The 20,962-nt window shown below is 48.1% G+C and overlaps 1 protein-coding gene across 1 annotated transcript in view; it reads right to left on the bottom strand.

The window, feature by feature from the left end:
- The window catches only part of LOC119444977 (glutathione hydrolase 1 proenzyme-like), a 624,609-nt gene extending 613,332 nt beyond the window's left edge, over positions 1-11,277 (bottom strand). The window contains exon 1 of the mRNA XM_037709312.2: positions 11,273-11,277. The gene's annotated coding sequence lies outside the window, so the exon portion shown is untranslated. The remainder of the gene's footprint in view (positions 1-11,272) is intronic.
- Between the last annotated feature and the right edge of the window lie 9,685 nt (positions 11,278-20,962).

Genomic DNA, 20,962 nt, shown 5'->3' with positions numbered 1-20,962 from the left:
TGAAGCTAACCAATCAGGAGATCGAGTGCTTGATGTTGCATTGATGGAGAGTGCGGAGTTATTATTATTCACCTTAGTGCCACTGGACTTTCACAAATCTTTTCCATTATTGTCCTGTACAAAAGCCTTTTATTACTGTGCAATGTAAGTCTAATACCTTATGTTCCATCGATAGCAGAGAGGCACAGTTGTTGCGACTGTGCGTTGTAGTTCGACCAAGGCGGTAGGGGAGGCTGTTTGTCTACGCCACGTTAAGTCGCAGCCAATAGTGTATTGCCTCTAAGACACTGGGTGCAGTCCTGTTGGAAGTCTTCACTGAAGTTCACGTTTAACATAGTACAAAAACATAAGATGTTCGATGAAGCAATACCGGAGATTACGCTACACCCTAAATACAGACCGCATTGCTTCTTTATCCTTTTTAAATATCTTCCTTTAATTTGTGTGGTTAAGGCGCTTGCAAGCCGCCTCCTCCCCTTTTTCATTGCTTCGTACGCCCCGAAGTTATGGAATCCACTGAAAGGTTATGAGACGAGGAGCTTAGCATAGCTAAATGGCGCAAGCATGTAATGTGAATAATTGCCTGGTGGCAGTCGGCAAGATAAACCGGAAAACCCGCATGCTAGGAAGCGCGAGGAACAGCACAGAGACTATCGCACATGATGTGAAATATATCATAAGAAGCCAACGAGCAATGGCAAAAAGTACATGACAAGATCTGATAGACACCTCTACCATGCCCCGGACATGTCCATTGTACGCGTTTTCATGGACACCTCTACTTGGAGTCCTTCGTGCATTTTTTGTTAGCTTCTTATGATATGACTAAGGAAAATTGGAAGTTCGGTTTACTTTCTTCTCGTTGTGTGGCCGAGTGCAAGGTATAGTGTTTTTTTTTTTTTACATCGCGCAATGGAGAACAGATTTGAGTGCAGTACGAAACTTTTTGAGCAACAGTAGAGGGTTTATGACAAAACTGAATAGAAACAAATTTCAATAGCTTCAAGTTATAGCACCCCATGGTACAAACTACCACAAGCATATATTACAGCGAAGCTGAGCGATCGTAGCCCAGCATTTTCCGGAAGTGCGCGCGAACTTTTCATCTCATTACTCATGATGATGATAATTTCTTTCCGCGCGTCTCGGACTTACGGCCGTCACTGCGCGTTGCAGAGCGCAGCTTGCAACACCGACACTTCGTTGCAAAGCCGACGCCGCGTTCCACCACGTTGCAATGCCGACAACGCGTTCCAGCAGACCCGCTCCGTAAATGCCTCTCTCTCTCATTTTCTCTATCTCTCTCCCGAGCATAGCGCGCAAAACCTCTTCTTCACCTCCCAGAGCACGAGCGTGCGAACACGCCAGCTGTGGACGAAGACGACGACGCTCGAACGCAACCATATGGTTCGCTTAAATGCATGTTCTGCAAACTCGGATGTGATTTCCTTGCAAGAGTGCGCAAAATGGCACTTCCCCTTCTACAAAAACATTTTTTTACAAATTGCACACTGAAACCTTGCCCATTAGAACATGACTTCAGAAAACAAATATTTTCGTTTCGTCAAAAAACTGTCGCCTCTGTGGCGTGCCTGATACTATTGAACACTGTTTTATTGTTTGTAAAAATGCCATTTTATTTTGGGATGCTATCCATAGAAATTTGGGAAAATATTTTGATCTAAATTCTCACAGTATCCGATATCTTGTTGCTCCGTGTGATGATGTACCATTCGAGATGTTTTTACTGATAGGCCTGCATAGCCCATGGAAAACTCGTATGCAAGACCGAAATGCAGAAAGAGCAATTTCCTCAAGATTGCATTTCGCTCAGATGATCACGCACTTAAAGGACATTTACGACCAAGAAGAATGTCAGCCGGATTGGTATCCACTTTTGATTAGGTGTTTAACTTCACTCTTCAAGTTTTTGTTGTGAAGGACGGTGTTGCTATGTGTGACGTTTTCTTTATATGGACTGCTCGTTGACGTGTGATTACTTATGTCCACCTGGTGCTCTTATTGTAAATAGTTCCTGTACATACATTTCATTAATAGTAATAATACCATGATAAAAAGTGGCTGTATAGCCTAGTGGTTATCCCGCCTCAGCAAGAACGTTTATTTTCTTTTATTTCTTGATACAAACCACAAATTGCGGCTGGCTTAAACAGCTTCGATGTTAAAACCCACGATAACTTACCACATCCAAGTGACGTGTACGCACTAAAGATGCGTTTATATGGCCGGCGAAACTGAATCTTTTTTCGGAATGCCTGTAGACCACCCCCTTCCGACAGGAGTAAAAATGGTTGCCCGCCAATCGCTCTGGCAGTGGCTACTCGGAGCTGCAGGCGAAAATGGATTTTTCGGAGTAGATTAACCATTTTTTTCAGGGCAGTGTAACGTAGCCGAACCCTTTCGGCAGGTGTATACGACGTAGCTCTCACAACCCTTCTTGTCTGAAGACCTATTTTAGCGGAATTTTTATCTCCACTTTGCATGCCACCGCAAGCTAAGCAAGGGAGCCTGACCATTTGAAGAAACCTGCGCCACTCTCGTAACCTACTTATCTACCTTCGATTCGCTAGCTCGGACGCGCCGAAACCCTATCCCTTTTTACGCGATCGCCTTGCCTTATCAGCGAATTAATTAGGAAAAAAATCTGAAATTTAGACAATGCTATTCGCTTTGAAAGCAAACAAAAGGGACCGCCTATAAACGAGGAGCGCTTTGGACATAACTGTTTTAACAACGCTGCGGTTCAACGCCCGACGATTGCGTATACGGTTACGCAAATTTGACGTCAGAAGGTTGGAATGAAATTAGAATGGTTTTACGTTGTACGACGTATTATTGGTACAACTGTGGCGTAGGCGAAGCAAGTGGTCCTTCCGAATGGACAGTGTCCAGCGCTCTTTTCGAAAGCGGTGAGATGAGTCGTGCTTTCAGCAGTGTTTTCGTATATCCCACTTAAGTTAGGCATAATAGAACTTAAGCGTTATTTACGCAGAATGCAGTGGAAATATATTTTGCTTAGGAAGCAATTTTGGAGAGCGAGCGGCACAGCATCGGAAAAAAAGTTAAAATCGAGTTAGCAGGAACTATATCTCTGGTGTTTGATACACATTTTTTTATTTCTTGGATTATTTAGATAAATTGTGTTCTTCTGTGTGGTACATACAGCTGTGCACTTGATAATCGCGCTCACTGCTCATTGTGTTATCCCATTTATTGTTTATTCATGAACTATGTAAAGCATAGAGATTTGGTTGTCGCAGTCAGAGATTACGTTAACAAATACGAAATTCCGCACGCCTTTACATGTCAGAGGAGTATATCCTAAATTACAGCACTGCACTGGCCGATTTTTTCAGCCCGGGCACGGCCCGGGCCTGTTTCCACGTTGGGCTGCCTGCCCGAGCCCGACCAAACGTTTTATAGCAAGGACCGCGCCCGGCCTGAACCCGGCCCGGGACCGGAAATAATCTACGTTACCCGCCCGGCCCGGCCTGCCACCCCTTCAGCCTGAGCTGGGCTCGGGCCGGCGTTTCAATTGCGGAGCATCAATTGTGATAGCAAATTAGTAGAGAGCGATTTGGAGTAGGGATAATACTTTTATCGGCTGCATAAACTTGGACACATTCGCTTACTAACTGAATTAACAAGCGTGGTGTCAACGCGCACAAGCAAACGTGACTAGATCACACTCTATGACCGCAGACAACCACTGCGAAAAGGCTGGCAGCAAGCGCAGCCGCACAGCAAGCGAAGGTTCGTGCCGTCTATCGCTTCAACGGAAACTGAGCGGCGAATGCACAGTGCATACGAAGGTTACAGCCGTGTGGACATCGCTTTCAAGATACGTTGCGGGCGACCGCCGCATCCGGGCAAAGTACCATCGCTGTTGTTGGCAGGGAAGAAGCTGCCCCCCTCTCCCTCGCGCGCTGCCTTACCGCTTTGCTTCTTTCACTAGCGAGACTGAGTCACCAGTTCCCCTTGCGCCCGATTGCAAGATACGCACTTGGTGCCGCAGCCCCCCCTCGCTCCCCCCATACCCCCACGGCTTTTCGCGTGACGGAAGTCGCGTTTGCTCTCCGCCGTCAGTTCGCTCTCCGTGATAGCACGCGTCCCAAGCGTGCTTTCACTCGCACGTACGGGGCGCGGCGACGATTTTATCGCCCTTGGCCTTTATACGGTACCTCACGGCGACGGCTGAAGACGACGACGGCAGAAATTCGCTTGAAGTGTCCATTATAATTGCTATCGCAATAAATGATTTACGCGACCTGAAGAGAGATAACGCCGTATATCGAGTGAAGCACAGTAAACGAGCGACAGCTCTAGCATGCGTGCCAAAGAAAGACGATTCTGTAAGGAGCCTTGAGAATTAAACCACACATACATAGATTAAGCACACATACATGGATCATTACCCACTGCTCTACCAAAGGAGCATTGTTGTGTCAATATGAGGAGGCACCATTTTCACCGTTCTAGATCTCTCCAAGGCCTGCCTTCAATTTCAGCTTTACGAATGAGCCCAACAGCTCTTAACAGTGAACACGCACTTGGTTTGCATAGATTTAAAAGACAGCCGCACGTAGTGGAAAGTTCTGCATTTATGATCCAAGCTGTTATGAACCATACAGATCGCGAGAGGAGTACCTGGCACTGCATGTTACATAGACTATGTCCTATTTTTGGCTAGAAAAGAACAGAAAGTGTGTTCTACAAAAGAACAGAAAAAGTGCTTCAAAACCTACAAGAACATGCAATTCACGCTAATGCAGTAAAGGCGCATTCTTTCAGAGCAAACTTCGTTATCTCAGTTTCAAAGTTGCAAGAAACGGGTTGCACATGGCGCCAGACCAGATGGAAGCCATCATGCATGCTCCCTAGCCACAAGGTGTAATTCAGCTCAAATCATTTATTGGTCACATTACCGTCTTTGTTTCTGTCCAACTTGGCAACGCTGCTTGAGCCATTCCATAGCTTGCCATCCAGATTAACTATAAAATGGCCAGTCATTGCGACAAGATATTCAAATATAACGAAGAATCGTTGTGTAAAAAGCTGTTGATAGACTTCTATGATGCCTAAAATGGCTTGCCTTTGACATGTAATAAATCCACAGATGATATGTGAGCAGTAATTCATATGTGGTCAGGAGAAACCTGCCGTCTATGCGTCACGATCAAAGATCCCGATAGAGCTGAACAACACGCAAATCGAGAAAGAGGGCCTCATTTTATTTTTGAAATCACGGAACTTATAAGTACTTGTAGAGTCGCTGGCTAGAAGTTAGCGCTTACTCAACGGCGGCTGATGACACCCTTCGGCCCGAAGTGCCTGGCAAGCTATCTGCCGTGTAAATGCATCGTTGGTTACATGTGCTTTGAAACTCCCGATATCATGTCACATACAAAGCGGGACATGCTATTGGTAACGTTGACTTTTTTAAGCGAAGTTTTTTTTGCATCCCATCTCATTCTTTCGCCTGGGTCGGTCCGTTTTTGGTAGGTCGATGGTCGGGCTCTCACCAAATAGCTTCCTACTCATTAATAAATAATGAGCATCCGACAGTGGAATTTGCTCCTTGGCCACCCAGTGCAGCTGTCCGAAGCTCTAACCATTAGGCCAAAATCGCACGCATACTTCTTTTGTTGGTTGCAAAGCTGCCAGCTCTTCCAAACGTTCGGCACATGCGTCCCATGCGATGTTCGGTTCTGACCGTTCGCGCTCTGAGCTATCGTATTAGACTGCACCATATCCGGACCAGCCCACTCGCCTCTGTACTTTCTCGTATCGTACCTATCGTGCGACCAACTATAGTGCTTTGAGGTGCCCTGCGCGTGTTGAGGATGATTTGTTTCCATAGTATGCAGCACAGCAGCAACGGCGGATCAACCAAGAAAATAACCGTTTGTTAATTACGATAATGATTTTCATGCAGTGTCATGCTACCAACTACCTCTTTGAAATGATCGCTGTGTGTTGATTATGCTTATGAGTTCCATACTATGGCACCTACCGGCCACACGGCTTCGGCCAAGAAGCGTGTCCACGTGCTGGTTATCATTATCATAATTTTCGTACAAAAGCACATACCCACAACAGTTGGTTGGCCCATAAGCAGCTGGTAGGTATCGTGCCACCACCTATCTATTTCACAAGATCTCTGCGTGGTGACCATCATTTCCACACTATCGAACAAATCCACAACGGGGGAACAGTCAATAAACATGTCCTAGTGTTCATTATTGGGATGATGCTATCTATATACTGGCATACACCCCCTACGGGGGATTAGCCAAGAAGCGGATGGTCAGATGTAACATGCCCAGAGATGGAGATTGGCCAAGAAGCGGGCATTACCACACCATGCGAACGCCAACTAGCTCTTTCAGGTGATCGCATCAAGATGATGATGATTATAATTGCCATGCTATGGCACATACCTTCAGCGGGGGGTCGGCCAATAAGTGGCCGGTACGTTTAAATAAATTAGTAATTAAGAAATAAAAGCCAGTTTATTATTTCTGGCGAAGCGCACGAAGCTCGGGCTAATACGAGAAAGAAGGTCTCCAACCTCCTCCAGCGCCGCCCTCGGGACACGCTGCACCACCAAGCAGCGCGTTCGCGCGTGGCGCTTGTCTTCCCTTAAATGACGCGGGTTCTATCCCGGCCAGCACCGGAGAAATATTAAAGGATTCTTCTGTCACTGAAGATAGGCACATACCCAGTGGAACATAGCTTATATACTTTGTTTCAGTAGCTCTGCACAGAAGAACCAACACTACACGACTTGAGAGTGCAGACTCTTGCGTAGCAATTTGAAGGGCTATAGTTCGGAATCTACTAGACGACTAAATGACCTTCATAAGTGGTCTTGTCGGCAGGTGTTTTCCTAGAAGCTTATCTGAAGGTCGCAGGGTGGTTATTGCGCACTTTTAACGCGATCGAGAGCCTTAAGGGCCCTGTGTCGCAGAAAATCCGGCATCGGCGTCGGCGAACCACCCCGACCACCCGAATCATCCCGAACCACACCGACCACGCCGGCCCTCCACGTGGTGCAAGGTTTTGGTGAACAAAAATTGAATTTCTCACATTGAAATCCGCCAAAAAATGGTATAGTACGACTTTACCACAACTTACAGACATGGTGACGTCGGATTGTAATTTGAATGTACGAGAAAATATAATTCTGTTACGCGGAAACTTAAACACAAACCCTTTTTCCAGCATTTCTACCATACCAACACCGGCGCGCTCGGGTGCCAAAATGCCATCCAGATAGCTCTCGCATCCTCCACAGGTCAAATTGGGACTTCGCTTGCCTAATGCGTTTTGAACACGCGCGCGCGTCGGAGCAAAAGCAAACAATTAATAAAAAAATAAAAAAAGGTGTTAGGGCCTTCACATTTTAGTATAGGACGACGTATATTGCCCCTGGAAAAACGTCTTCCCAGCAATGCATTTCTGTTAAAAAGTGGAGTGGACTTTAAGGGGATCAGTGTAATCTTAGTCTTTGTAAGCAAGCTTTCTCACGTTCTGTGCTGCAGTTAAGATCACTGAAAGAAAAATGCGATGCGAACGGGGCCCGATAACGCTATCGCGTTCCATAGACTCTTAAAGGTGAAGCTTAAGCGTCCTCCAATTTTTACTTCGTTCTCTAAAAAGATATTTATTGAGGTTCTTTATGGTACTTAAAATAGAGTTCTCCACAATATTTTGGATGTAAAAAGTACAAAGAAATAAATTATTTGACAGTAGCTAAATTTATACGTGCAGTGAGCCCAGCCACATCGCAGCGGAGGACTCCCTCCTGGGTAGCGCTTCGTTGTGCACAAAAAAATGTCGCACTTTCGTTCGAAAGGCGAAACATCGATTGCAATAGCAAATTAGTGCGCATCTATAGGAAGTTGAGGATATTAGACTTATCGGCAGTATAAGATTGTAAACACAGGCATGCATATTACCTCAGTAAACAAGCGTGGTGTCACGCGCGCAAAAGCAAACTCCAACACATCTCACTGGATGACCGCGGAAGCTTGCCGTCAAAATGCTGGAGTGAGGAAGAGCGAATTTTTCTTTGTGCTACATTTCGCATCAACGCGAACTAAGCCGCGAATGCACAGCTACGTAGGACGTGGGTCCGCCTAATACGAAAGGTGCCGTGGGGAGGATAGGGAAGGGGGGGGGGGGAGGGGGGGGGGGCGCTCTATTTCAGGCAGCGCCGGCGGCCGCGCGAGCCGCTGTATGTTGAAAGCCATCTGCCTCGGGGAAACAGTCCGCCATGCGCTGTTTTCTCTGCCGCCCGGATTAGAACCCCCCTCTCCCTCGCTACCTTTCCCCCGGAGCGTTGCGCGCGACGGAAGACGGCGTGCTTCCTCCCCGCTTTCTTCCCTTGCGTGCACGAGATTTAGCCGGTCGCCGACTCACCCTCGCAGGCTTTTACTTCCACATACAGCATACGGCGCGCGGCGACGATTTTATCGCCGTTGGACTTTAAACGGGACCTCACTGCGATGGCGACGACGGCTGAACTGCGCCTAGAGTGACCGTTTAATTGCTATCACAAAAAAAAGACATCCGCTGACTCGCTTGCGTGCTATCTTTCCAAGCTGCTCTTTTACGGGAACGGAAGAAATAAGTTGGCGTCGACAAAGCTTGGAACACTGCGGATGGAGTGTGGTAAACGTGCAGGAATTATAATTGAGAAAACACCTGCGCTTAAGAATGTCAGCGAGCGCACCATGTACAAGTGGACGTTGCAAGAGGGATCAAGAGATGGCGCCACCATCCCGTGCGACACGCTGGCCGAGTGCTTCTTTAACGAGATAGCGTTGAAGGTGCCGTGTCGCAGAAAAGCCTGTGTCGGCGTCGCCGTCTCCGGCCAAGAAAATCAACTCAAACCAAGCATCCCGATCCACGCAGGCCATCCGCGCGGCGCAGAGGCGTTACTGAACTAATTGAATCTCTCGAAGTAAAATGCTTCATAAAATTGGCAAAGTACTACTCACACGCAACCTACTGACATGAAAGCGTCGGATGGTAATTTGAATATACGAGAGAACAAAATTCTCTTACGCGGGAACTCAAACACTACCCTCGTTAACGTGATAGCGTTTTCCGGCTGCTGTTTGAGGTCTTAGTGTACGAGCGGCGCGGCCCGCTCGGTTTCTTTCAACACCATCAAAAAAAAAAAAAAAAAAAAAAAACAAGAAGCTCGCTTTCGTGCATAGCGTTTGCCGCCAGCTTTTTTCGGGCAAACATTACGGTTACATAAGCTGCAGTTGCCGGGAAGCGTGAGAAGCAGTGATGTATTTTTGAATGCAATCGCATTCCACTCTTCTAGGCGAAGCTTAAGCATCCTCGAAATTTTTTTGTACCCACCCCTCCCGCCGTCTCTGCAACCCTCCACACCTCTGTATCTCTACTTATCTTGAATGAGCACGCTGATTTTGGTGACAGAGCGAATGTGGAAAGAATATTACAGCGAAGCTGCAAATGGCTAGGCTAAACCAAAATCCATCAGTCCGATGTGCGCAGGAGGAGGAGGAAACAACTTTTTTTTTTAATTTGGCTTAGTGAGGGGTGGCTACCAGGTGATGCCTTACAGCCACCTCCTCGACTCTTTTATGTCTACTTTAGTAGATGTTTCCCCTCCAGCACTGTACCCGCTCACTGCTAGCCGACGGCAGGGCACAGGTCACCTTTAAGTAGTCTTCGCCCCCCCCCTCCCCCTGATTGGTCAAAGAAGCCTGTCGCTTCCGCAGTGCTTCAGAACACTACTGAAACTTAGTATAGTGAGTCAAGTTCCCGTGCAAGAAGTTCCTTTTCGAGCAGCGCATACCCAGTGCGGCCTGCCGCTTACATCGAAAATGGTGTGATCCGCCGCGGAGTTTCACGTCGGGGGCTGATAAGGAGCCAACATGCAAGCGCTGGAAAACAGAGCTTGCATGTAGGCTCGGAACGCCGTCACGCGTGCAAGCCGACGGGTTCAATCGCCGATGGCTAGCGCTGTTCGGCCGAAACAAGCCGCCGACAATGCAACCACGGCTGTCACGTTTGCTCCCATTGCAGCACGCTCGACGCGGCAGGCCGCACCTTTTTTATTGCGATGGCAATTATATGGACACTCAAAGAGGATTTCTGCCGTCGTCGTCACCGTCGCCGTGAGGTTCCGTATGACGTCAACGGCGGTGAAATAGTCGCCGCACGCCGGACGCTGTATGTGCGAGGCAAAGGGCGCGAGGAACGCGCGCTTTCACGGGGAGCGAACGCACGGCGGAGAACAAACGCGCGTTCTGCACTGTGCTCCCTGATGGGCTGCAGAATTAAGCGTCTCTTTCCTCCTTTGCAATCACCATATATATATATACATATATATATATAGAGAGAGAGAAAGAGGGAGAGAGAGAGCAAACGCGACTTCTTCCGTCGCACGAAAGGCCGTGGGGGGACGGGATGAGGGAGGATGGGAGGGGAGGCGACGTTTAGCTGGGGCTCTAAATGCGTAATTATATAAAAAGTTGCGAGGCAAGAAGGTCGTAACGACTTCCGACGCTGCTCGACGAATTTCCCGTTCTGATCTCATCGAAAACCTCCGACCCACCCCCAGAGGCCCTGGTAAGTCACCAACGCCGCGCGCGTTCGGTGCGAACGCGGGCATAACGGCGATGGCGTCGACAACAGTTCCGCGCGTTGCTGGTGCTGCTGCATGTCTAGTTAATATAAGACCACTTATATTGCCCCTGGAAAAACGTCTTTCCAGCAATTCATTTCAGTTTAAAAGTGAAGCCGACTTTAAGGGGATCGGTGTAAGCTTGGTCTTTGTAAGCTGGCTTTCCCACGTTCAGTGCTGCAGTGAATGAAGCCTACTTGCCGTATGCGAACGATGCCATGCGAACGGGTCCCAATAACGCTGTCTCGTTCTACTCTTAAAGGCGAAGCTTGAGCGTCCTTCATTTTTTTTGCCAGTGGCCGTGCCCTGTGTCATAAACTCAAATAGTTGATTTGCTGCGACGCTTAGAACCCGATTCCCTCTTCACAGCAGTTCGATTCTTTATCAAAATAAAAAAAAACGTGGACCACTCTGCGACTTCGGTTGGGGGAAACACTGCTTGAGACAATGATAGATAGATAGATAGATAGATAGATAGATAGATAGATACTGAAAAGTGCGTGAACTATCCTGAAAGGCTAAGGAAATTATTGAGTCTATAGGCAGCCAGTCACTATGGGCTAGTAAGCTCTCAGTTATGTAGTGTAAAGTCGTTTAATGATGTACTTACATGTGGAAGACTAAAACGGTTAGGAAACCGAAAGTCAGAATCTTAGAAGCAGACATCCTTAGGCGACAGTAAGTGTTCGTCTTGTCTCACCAAATGGTACCTGGAAAGCTTTTATACACTTTTGTCCGTAATATCTGCCATTGCTAAAGCTACAGGGAAACAATGTTGTTGCATACGTAATATGTATGTGCGCACGCAACATTATACTCATATATGTATGGTAATATTTGTTTTTTTCTGGTAGAAACAGTTGTCACAGGTGGCGTCATGCTTAGTGCAGCGGCAGCTCATATTTATCATTGTTCACAATATCATAGATATAGAGAGAAATTTATGTAAATTCTATATATACCTTATATATATATATATATATATATATATATAGTATTAAATGTTGCACAGAATTAATCTAGACAATCAGCTAGAAAAGAAAACGGGTGCTGAGATGAGAAAAATGAATTAAAGTCCTCACAGCTTCTTGGAAAGCAGGTGCAGACGCCTTACGACAAAAAAAAAAAAAAATCATAGAATGGTACCTGGAAAATTTTTATATACTTTCTCCGTGCTATCTACCCCCACTAAAGCTGCAGAGAAACAATTCTGTTGCATACGTAATATGTACATGCGCAGCCAACATTATTCTCACATATGTGTGGTAATAATGTTTTTGCTTTTGGTAGCGAGAATTGTTACAGGTGGCTTCATGCCGAGTGCAGCGGCAGCTCATATACCATTTTTCACAATATTAAAGATATAGAGGGAAAGAAATGTAAATTCTATATATAATACAATATATATATATATATATATATATATATCGTATTATATGTTGTCTATCAATAACCAAGACAATGAGCTCGAGCAGAAAATGGGCGAAGAGAACAATGAAATGATGTCCTCGCAGCTTCTTCTAAAGCAGGTGCAGAAGCCTTAGGACCCCCCCCCCCCAAAAAAAAAAAAAAAAAAAAAAAAATTGGCCGCCATCCCGCCTTTCGAACGTGAATGTCCAGCGAAGCTGTATCAAACACCACACATGGTCGAGCATGGTATTCAGGCTGTTTGTCTAATCTGTTTCATTTCGGTGGTCTAGCTGCCCAAGGCAGTCTTAGAATGACCTGAATGACTTGCTAGACGGGTCTCCGTTTTATGTATGAAAGTGTGGTGACGCGTCACTAATTATGTATTTATATATATTGTGACAAGAGTATTCGGCAGGTAGACTTGACAAAGCTTGACGGTTAAAACAAGCTGGCTCGTTGAAAAGCGACCTAGCGCGAACCACACGATCGTCAACGTCTTCTTCCACACTGGCTGCCAGAGAGCTGGTGCCGATGTGCTCCGGTACAATCACTACCCACGCAGAAAGGAGCCAACCTGGCGACTTAGGGGAATGACAGCACAGGAGGGTCGTAGCACGGTTTCAGCCATGCGACGTGAACTGTTTCACGCCCTCGGCAGCGGTGGTCGGAAGATGGCTTGAGCGGCTCGATGACGTAGTTCACGGGAGACGTTTGCTCTACTACTCGGTAGGGACCATAGTAATTCGAGAGAAGCTTAGTCGAAAGGCCGGGAGTAGTGGACGGGACCCAGAGCCAAACTAGCATTCCTGGGGAATAGCGAGCACTAGATGCGGATTCGTCATGGCGAGATTTTTGGTGAGATTGGTCTTGCGCGGTAAACAAGCGAGCCAGTTGACGACAGTCTTCAGCATAAGCAGCCGCTTCGGAAACAGGCGTGGCTTCAGAAACATCGGGTCGGTAGGGGAGAATGGTGTCCATGGAACATGATGGTTCATGTCCATATTGAAGAAAGAAAGGAGAGAAGCCGGTGGTAGTTTGTAGCGCAGAGTTATAGGGGTACGCGAGGAAAGGCAGCACCTGGTCCCAATTGGAGTGATCATCGGACACGTACATCGCAAGCAGATTTTCAAGGGTACGGTTGAAACGCTCCGTCATGCCATTGGTTTGAGGATGGTATGCAGAGGTGGTGCGGTGAACAATGCGGCATTCTTGGAGCAGTGCCTCGATAGCGCTTGAGAGAAATACGTGGCCACGATCGCTTAATAATTCACGGGGCGCACCGTGTCGCAAAATGAGGTGGCGAAGAAGTAAGCGAGCAACGTCTATCGCGGTGGCAGCTGGCAGCGCAGATGTTTCAGCATACCGTGTGAGATGGTCGATGGCGAGAATGATCCACCGGTTGCCTGCAGGAGTGTTCGGGAGTGGATCGTAAAGATCAATGCCAACACGGTCAAATGGTTGCACAGGGCACGCTAAAGGTTGAAGAGGTCCCGCGGTGCTATGAGGGGGAGTCTTGCGGCGTTGACACGAAAGGCACGACCGCGCGTACTGGCGAATGTATCGATACATGCCGCGCCAGTAATACGTCAGGCGTTGGCGGGAGTAGGGTTTGAATACGCCAGCATGGCCGCTTTGAGGATTGGCATCGAAGGCGGCGCATATGTCCGAGCGCAGATGACGCCGCATAACAAGCAGCCACCTGCGGCCATCGGTTCGGTCATTGCGGTGGTACAACAAGCCCTCACGAACGACAAAGTGTTGCGCTAGGCGACAAATTGCGCGTGAAACAGTTTCAAGCGAACGGTGAGAGAGAACGTCAAGCAGAGAAGCGATCCAGGGATCCTTGCGTTGCTCGGCCGGCATGTCGGAGATGCTGAGGGACGACGAATCGCAGGTGGAAGTTTATAAGCAAAGTAGGTCAGGAGGCAGCGGAGAACTGGATAGGGCATCAGCGCCTGAATGTTTGCGTCCCGAGCAATAAATGACACGTATGTCATACTCTTGAAGTCGTATAGCCCAACGAGCGAGGCGGCCAGTGGGGCCTTTCATAGATGACAACCAGCATAAGGCATGGTGGTCAGTCACAACGTCAAACTGGCGTCCGTAAAGGTAAGTATGGAATTTGCCGATCGCCCAAATAATTGCCAAACATTCTTTTTCCGTTACAGAATAGTTTTACTCTGTCTTTGTTAGGGTACGGCTGCCATACGCAACGACATACTCGTCATAGCCGTCTTTGCGTTGGGCGAGAATGGCACCAAGACCGACACCGCTAGCGTCCGTGTGAATTTCAGTTGGCGCATTGGGATCGAAGTGGCGTAGTACTGGAGGAGACGTACGGAGTCGGCGGAGCGGCGTAAATGACTCGTCACAATCGGGAGTCCACGCTGGGAGGTGAGCGCTGCTGGCAAGTAGCTGAGTCGAGGGACCGATAATAGAGGTGAAATTACGCATGTAACGCCAAAAATAAGAGCACAAGCCGATGAAGGTATACTGAGCTCGTTCAGAGAGGTTGGCTTGGGAAACTCGGCAACGGCACGCAGTTTGGCAGGGTCTGGCAGGATTCCCTCTTGTGAAACGACGTGGCCTAGACTCGTAAGCTGTCTGGCACCAAAATGACATTTTTTCAAGTTTAATTGCAAACCGGCGGCCGTGAGACACTCAAGAACTTGCTCGTGGCGATCAAGATGAGATTCAAAATTGGGAGAAAAGACAACTATGTCGCCTAAGTAGCACAGACAGGTACGCCACTTAAGTCCCCGGAGGATAGTGTCCATCATCCGCTCGAAAGCAGCAGGCGCGTTGCACAGGCTGAAGGGCATCACATTAAATTCGTAGAACCCGTCAGGGGTCACAAAAGCCGTTTTCGGACGGTCCGCTTCAGCCATCGGCACTGGCCCTGCAGTATCCTGGTCGAAGATCCAGGTAAGAGAAAAATTTGGCACCTTGTAGACAATCGAGGGCATCGTCCATTAGTGGTAGAGGATAAACATCCTTACGTGTGATCTTGTTTAGTCATCCGTATAATACACGAAAAAGCTGATTGAGCCGTCTGTTTTGCGTACCAGTACGACCGAAGAAGCCCGAGGACTGTGTGATTGCTGGATCACGCCACGTTGCAGCATGTCATCGACTTTTTCACTAATGATGCGGTGTTCGGCTTGGTACACTCGGTAGGGACGCTGACGCAGTGGAGCATGGCGACTGGTGTCAATAAGGTGAACAACCGCTGACGTGCGCCCTAAACAAAGTTGGCCGAGGTCGAAAGAAGCCTGAAAACGGTCAAGTAGTTGAATGAGCTCATTGCGCTGAGTTTACGGGAGCGCATTATCGACGCTGCGCAACAAGACATCGTGGTCGGGGGAGGCGGGAGTGGCGGGAGTGGCGGCAGAAGTGACGGCATCGATAGGCAGTGGGGTGGTATCGCAAGGCGAATAAAACGGAAAGATAACATCAAAAGTATCGAGACGCCCAACAGATTCGCCATGTAATAGACTTGAAGGGCAGGGAAACGGATTGCACGCGTAAACGGCACTGGAATCATCATCAAGTGTGACGACTGCAAACGGTAAAACAAGTTTCCAGTGACGCCCACATTCCTCAGGCGGTGCAAAAAAATACAGTGGAATTGGGGATTTCGTCACAGATGACGCACACTAAGGCGACAGAGAAAGCAGGGATGACGACGTCAGCAGCGACAACCACTTTAGCAGACGGGCGAGGGTTATCGACGGTTGTGGTACAGAACTGAGACAAGGCGAGTTGTGCACGAGCGCAGTCGACAACTGCATGATGCGCGGAAAGGAAGTCTCAGCCCAGGATAACGTCATGCGACGCATGAGAAAGGACGACAAATTCGACAACGTAGAGCGCATCTTGAATTAAAACACGAGTGGTGCAGGTGGCCGAAGGCTTGACGTACTGCGAGCTCGCTGCGCGTAGCGAAATATCAAAAAGGCGGAGTCGTCACTTTGTTCAGTTTGCGGTATAGAAATTCACTAATCACACAAACAGCTGCTCCTGTGTCGACAAGAGAGTTCGTCGCGACACCATCTAGAAACACTACAATCTCGTTAGGCGGCGAAAGAAGAGGCCTTGCAAATTTCGACGACGGCGCATTTCTTGCCTCGGGAACTGCGGCTGTTAGTTTTCCTCCTGGGCATGGTTGGAACGGCGAATCATGGGGGAAAGGGTGCGGCGGCGGGGAGAAGGAGATCGGCGTGAATTGAAGGCGGGGCGACGGGCATACGAGTCCGTTGCGTCAGATGTAAGACGGTGTGTAGCTTGTTGTGGGACATAGCCAAGGTTGGGAGCGGAATCGCGAAAATAGAGTCCGCGGCGGCAACAGAGGCACGCAACATGTCCCGGAATACCGCAAGCGTAGCACACTTGCCGGTTGTCCGGAGTGCGCCAGGGCTTGATAGGTGGTCTTGGATGCGAGAACGGTACGCAAACCGGCCGTGCAGGACTTGGCGGCGTGTAGAAGTTGGTGGCTGGGCTGGATGGTACTGGCGTCGGTTGTGCATGAGATCATGTAAGGGCCTCAGCATAATTGAACGGCGCCGTAACTTGTAGCGGTGCCGCAACTTGCGGCGGTGGAGCAAGAGACGGCACGGCCTCAGCAACTTGCGTCTGGATAACCCGACGAAGCGACTGGTCCAGTGTGGGGAGAGGCTCGGTGACCGACGCCAAAAGAGAGAGATGACGTGCCACTTCCTCGCGTACGTATTGCTGAATTTGAGGCAGCAAGGAGGTGTAGTCAATACAAGCGCTGCTGGGAGCCAAAGCTGAAAGGTCAGTCGATTGCATTCCAGGGTGACGTGTGGTGATGCGCTGTTTTCGCCGTTCGTCAAACTTTGGCAAAGTTCAATAACCTGAGTAACACTCTGTGGGTTTTTGGCCACGAGCATATGAAAGGCGTCATCGTCTATGCGTTTCATTTTGTGTTTGATTCTGTCAGGTTCCGACATGGACGCGATCACCCGCCTACAGAGGCCGATGATATCCTCAATGTAGCTTGTGAAGGTCTGACCAATTTGTTGAGATTGTCCGCGGAGGCTGTGTTCAGCGCGATGCTTGCGCATCGCTGGCCGCCCCAAAAACGAAACGAGGGTCTCTTTGAACGCTGATCAGGTGGTAAAATCAGCTTCGTGGTTCTTGAACCACAGGTTGGCCACGTCGGCAAGGTAAAAGATGGCGTAAGTCAGCTTGTCGTGGTCATCGCACTTGTTCTGTGCGCTAACACGTTCATACTCGGCCAGCCAGTCTTCCACGTCGTGACCATCAGTGCCACTGAAGACTGGAGGGTCACGCTGCGAAGCACCCCAGAGCACACGACAGGTGTGGGAGCAGGGGCAGCTCAGGAGGTGCCGGCGTCCTCGGTCGTAGCGAATGCAGATGGTAGCGTATGGCTGCAGAGTTCCAGGACGCTGAAAGGAACGACCCAACACATCCACCAAATGTGACAAGAGAATTCGGCAGGTAGACTTGACGAAGCTTGACAGTTAAAACAAGCTGGCTCGTTGAAAACCGACATAGCGTGAACCACACGATCGTCAACGTCTTCTTCCACACTGGCTGGTACAGAGCTGGTGCCGATGTGCTCCGGTACAATAAGTATATATATATATATATATATATATATATATATATATATATATATGCTGTTTGTCTGATTGCAGAGACAGAGATGCCGCTTGCCTTTAATGGTTAACCTGGGGTTTTGTGTTTGCGCCAAGAAATTTTGCGACCAACAAGAGGTATACAGCTTTGCAGTAAAAATTATGCGTGGCTCTACTACCGCAAACACCAGAGACTAGCGAAGCTGGGGAAAGCCTAGTAAAGTAGTGGCAAACCACACACTTAGTTTCCTGACGCTCAGGATTCCATCGTGATGTTCTGTGTAGTATCGCGATGAATTCAACCGGCCTCATTCCCAGGCTACCGGATCTGCATTTCTTAGCCTGCACGAACTCTCGGCTTCCCTCAATCTAAACTCGGGATGCTCTCTTCTGCGACGTTTGGTTTCAGCTTCCCTAGCTCTCGCTTCAGTGTTTCGAAAGCAACTACGGAAGTGTCAAGGAAGTGTCAAGTTGCCTGGTCAAAACCTACCGAGTCACGCCAGAGGCAGCGGTTGCAGCCACGGTCCCCAGGCGCGTTCGGCGCGAACACAGGGAAACGCGATCGGCGTCAGCAGCAGCTCTAGGCGTCCCACTGCCACATGCCTTCACTCCTCCTCTCCACCTCGAATTCGCTATGTTGCGCGATGCTATTTTTATACTTTGCTTTCACTCTCTTTCACTCTCTATCAGCTCTGCTCTCTCCACGCTCGGCGAAGCTATCGCACCGCTGGTATGGGGTATATAGTTTTGTGTTTACGCCACGAAATTTTCCGACCAACGAGAGGTACACAACTTCGCTGTAAGATATCTGAAGCTGCAGTTTTTCATACTGACTTGCATTTCACATGGTAATTTTCCAATTGGCGGAACGCACTAAATATCTTGGAAAAACACTGTCAGCCTTTCCACAGGCTGTAACTTGCTAAAAGCACTGTTCTTCAGCCATCTTTTCTTCTGTCAGGCAGCGAATCCTAGCTGTTATTGTTTCGTTGTTCATACATTGCAATCGCACTTTCTCCCAACAATACCCTTCCACACATGCGTCTTGCTTTGTATCAGTGTGGGATTGTGCTGGTGACTTGTTCATTTTAGTGGCGTCGCCAGCCGCTGTGCGAGCGCTCGTGCTCTCGTTCTACGCACCTGCTTTCGCATCGCATCCTTGTACAATGCTTTTGAAAGTGCTTGTTGCTGTGGGATAAAAAAATTGGGCAGATCTAACGCAGATGTTGAAATAAATGTGAAGCGAAGCTTTCTTGCCGCGCTTTTGAATTGCTGTAAATTTGCTCAGATTGTTAAGTTTGCGGGTGCAGACTGCAGAAGATGTAGGCACATCTTCTGTGTGATTGTCGTCGTTTTAGTGCACAAAGGAAAGTCATCAGCGCCACACTCATCAAGATTGCCAGCCGTCCCTGCTTACGGAAGCCAGAATTTTTAGTCCCTGGTTCCAGCCGACTGCTTTAAAAGCGCTAGTACGCTTTTTAAAAGAAACAGGACTTAGTGAAAAACTGTAGAATGTGCGGACTGATGCATTCCTTTTTATTTTTATTTTATTTTTTTTAATCTTCTCTTGTTTTCGGATCTTTTCTGCTTACCCCGTCCTCTTGTGCAGAGTAGCCAACCGGACACTGAACTTGATTAACATCTCTCTTTCTCCTCTTGTTTTTCATCCTTCCTTCCTTCCTTGCTAATTTTGTTCCTGCGTCTTTAACGCGAAGGAAAGAGGCGCGCGCGTGCGCACTTGCGCACCCGTGCTATACATTGTGACAAAATTCATATTGGCTCTCATTTCTTCATTTCTTGTTTATTTTAAAAGTACTGGCCAATGCTCCACCAATCGCCTGTTTTGAGTGTGTGCTATAGAATGGAAAGTGAAATCACCATCAACACACGGCGATCAGCTCAGAAAAGATAGTAGGTGGCAGTATATGTAACGACCGCTTCATGGCCAATGGCACGTTGTGGGTATGTGTCTTAGCAGGGAAAGCATCAACAATATTTATCACAAGGACTAGTTTCATTGTCGAACTCCTGTTGTAGGTTGTGTCATAGTATGGAAATCGCAGTCATAATCATTACACTTGGCGGCTGTCTGAAACAGCTACTTGGTGTTAGCACGAGAGAAGTATACTTGTCTTTGCGGCCTAATCAGGGGAACCTAGAACACGAGATGCTTTGGCACTAATGTGATCAATGTGAAGTGTTCAAGATAAATCAGTTGTGAAATGCACTCACAAATATTGAAATTCTGAAACAGTGAACAGTTGCAGCCCATTATTATACTCAATAGAGTGAAATTGGTTCTTCTTTTTTTTTTAGAAAAATGCACGTGCGTTATTTCTTTCGTTAAGGTTCAAATTCCATGTTGCACACCGCCGTGTAATCCTGTCTATCTCAACTTGCAATGTTACGCAATAATTTATATTATTAGTGGCACGAGCACCGAGTGACAGTCTTGTTTATTGCCAGCAACTTCCGGTTAGGGACCGACTTCCGGTTTGTCACAGAGGGGGGACGAAATTAAAAGAATAAATCGATTTCTCACCGTTAATAACCCTAAACCTGCAGATAAACTGAAGATAATGTTGTATCTAAATAATGACAGTGGAGTCAGTACCATACCATTACAATATTTCTATTAATAAATCATGCTGCACAAGGTGCAATATCAATATGCGACTTCAATGAGCCTTCTACGTGGGCCCTGCAGCTGCCTTAATTACGTTGGCGCGATCTGCGATCAAGAAGGCTGGATCACAACACAACTTTCTTTGACGTTGTGCCTCCGCTGCCCTCAGAGTTTTCGGCACGCAAGACCAGAACAGGCGCGCTGACCCACCTTCGACGGTGGCTTGCAACTCGCTGCACAGCAGGGATTAAGCCTCCATTCGCGGGTCATGTCTGCCGCTCGGCTATGGACGAGGCAGCCTAAAGCTTACCCGCGGAGCAGCAGCGCCGAATGCTCCCCTAGCGGACCGATGGAAGTGTCGAAGGTCGTCGCTGTGCCAGCGTGCACCCGTGTTCTTTACGGCGTGAGCGCTCTTGCGCGTTGTTTTCGCGATGGCGAGCGCGACCCCATCAACCAGGAAAGATGGCACGCAATACTGCGGTGTTGTTGATTACCACAACAGCCTCGAAAACACGAAAGGTGGAAAGTTCTTCAGACTTCAGGGGAGGTGTACGAGAAGGACAGATGACATGCATGGATAACTGCAGTGCCCCGTGTCAATTAACTCACATACTT

This window comes from Dermacentor silvarum, chromosome 3 (assembly GCF_013339745.2).
Source record: "Dermacentor silvarum isolate Dsil-2018 chromosome 3, BIME_Dsil_1.4, whole genome shotgun sequence".
NCBI classification, from domain to species: Eukaryota; Metazoa; Arthropoda; class Arachnida; order Ixodida; family Ixodidae; genus Dermacentor; species Dermacentor silvarum.
Note: the sequence above shows the minus strand (reverse complement) of the source record. Positions and strands in the feature narration are given on the sequence as shown.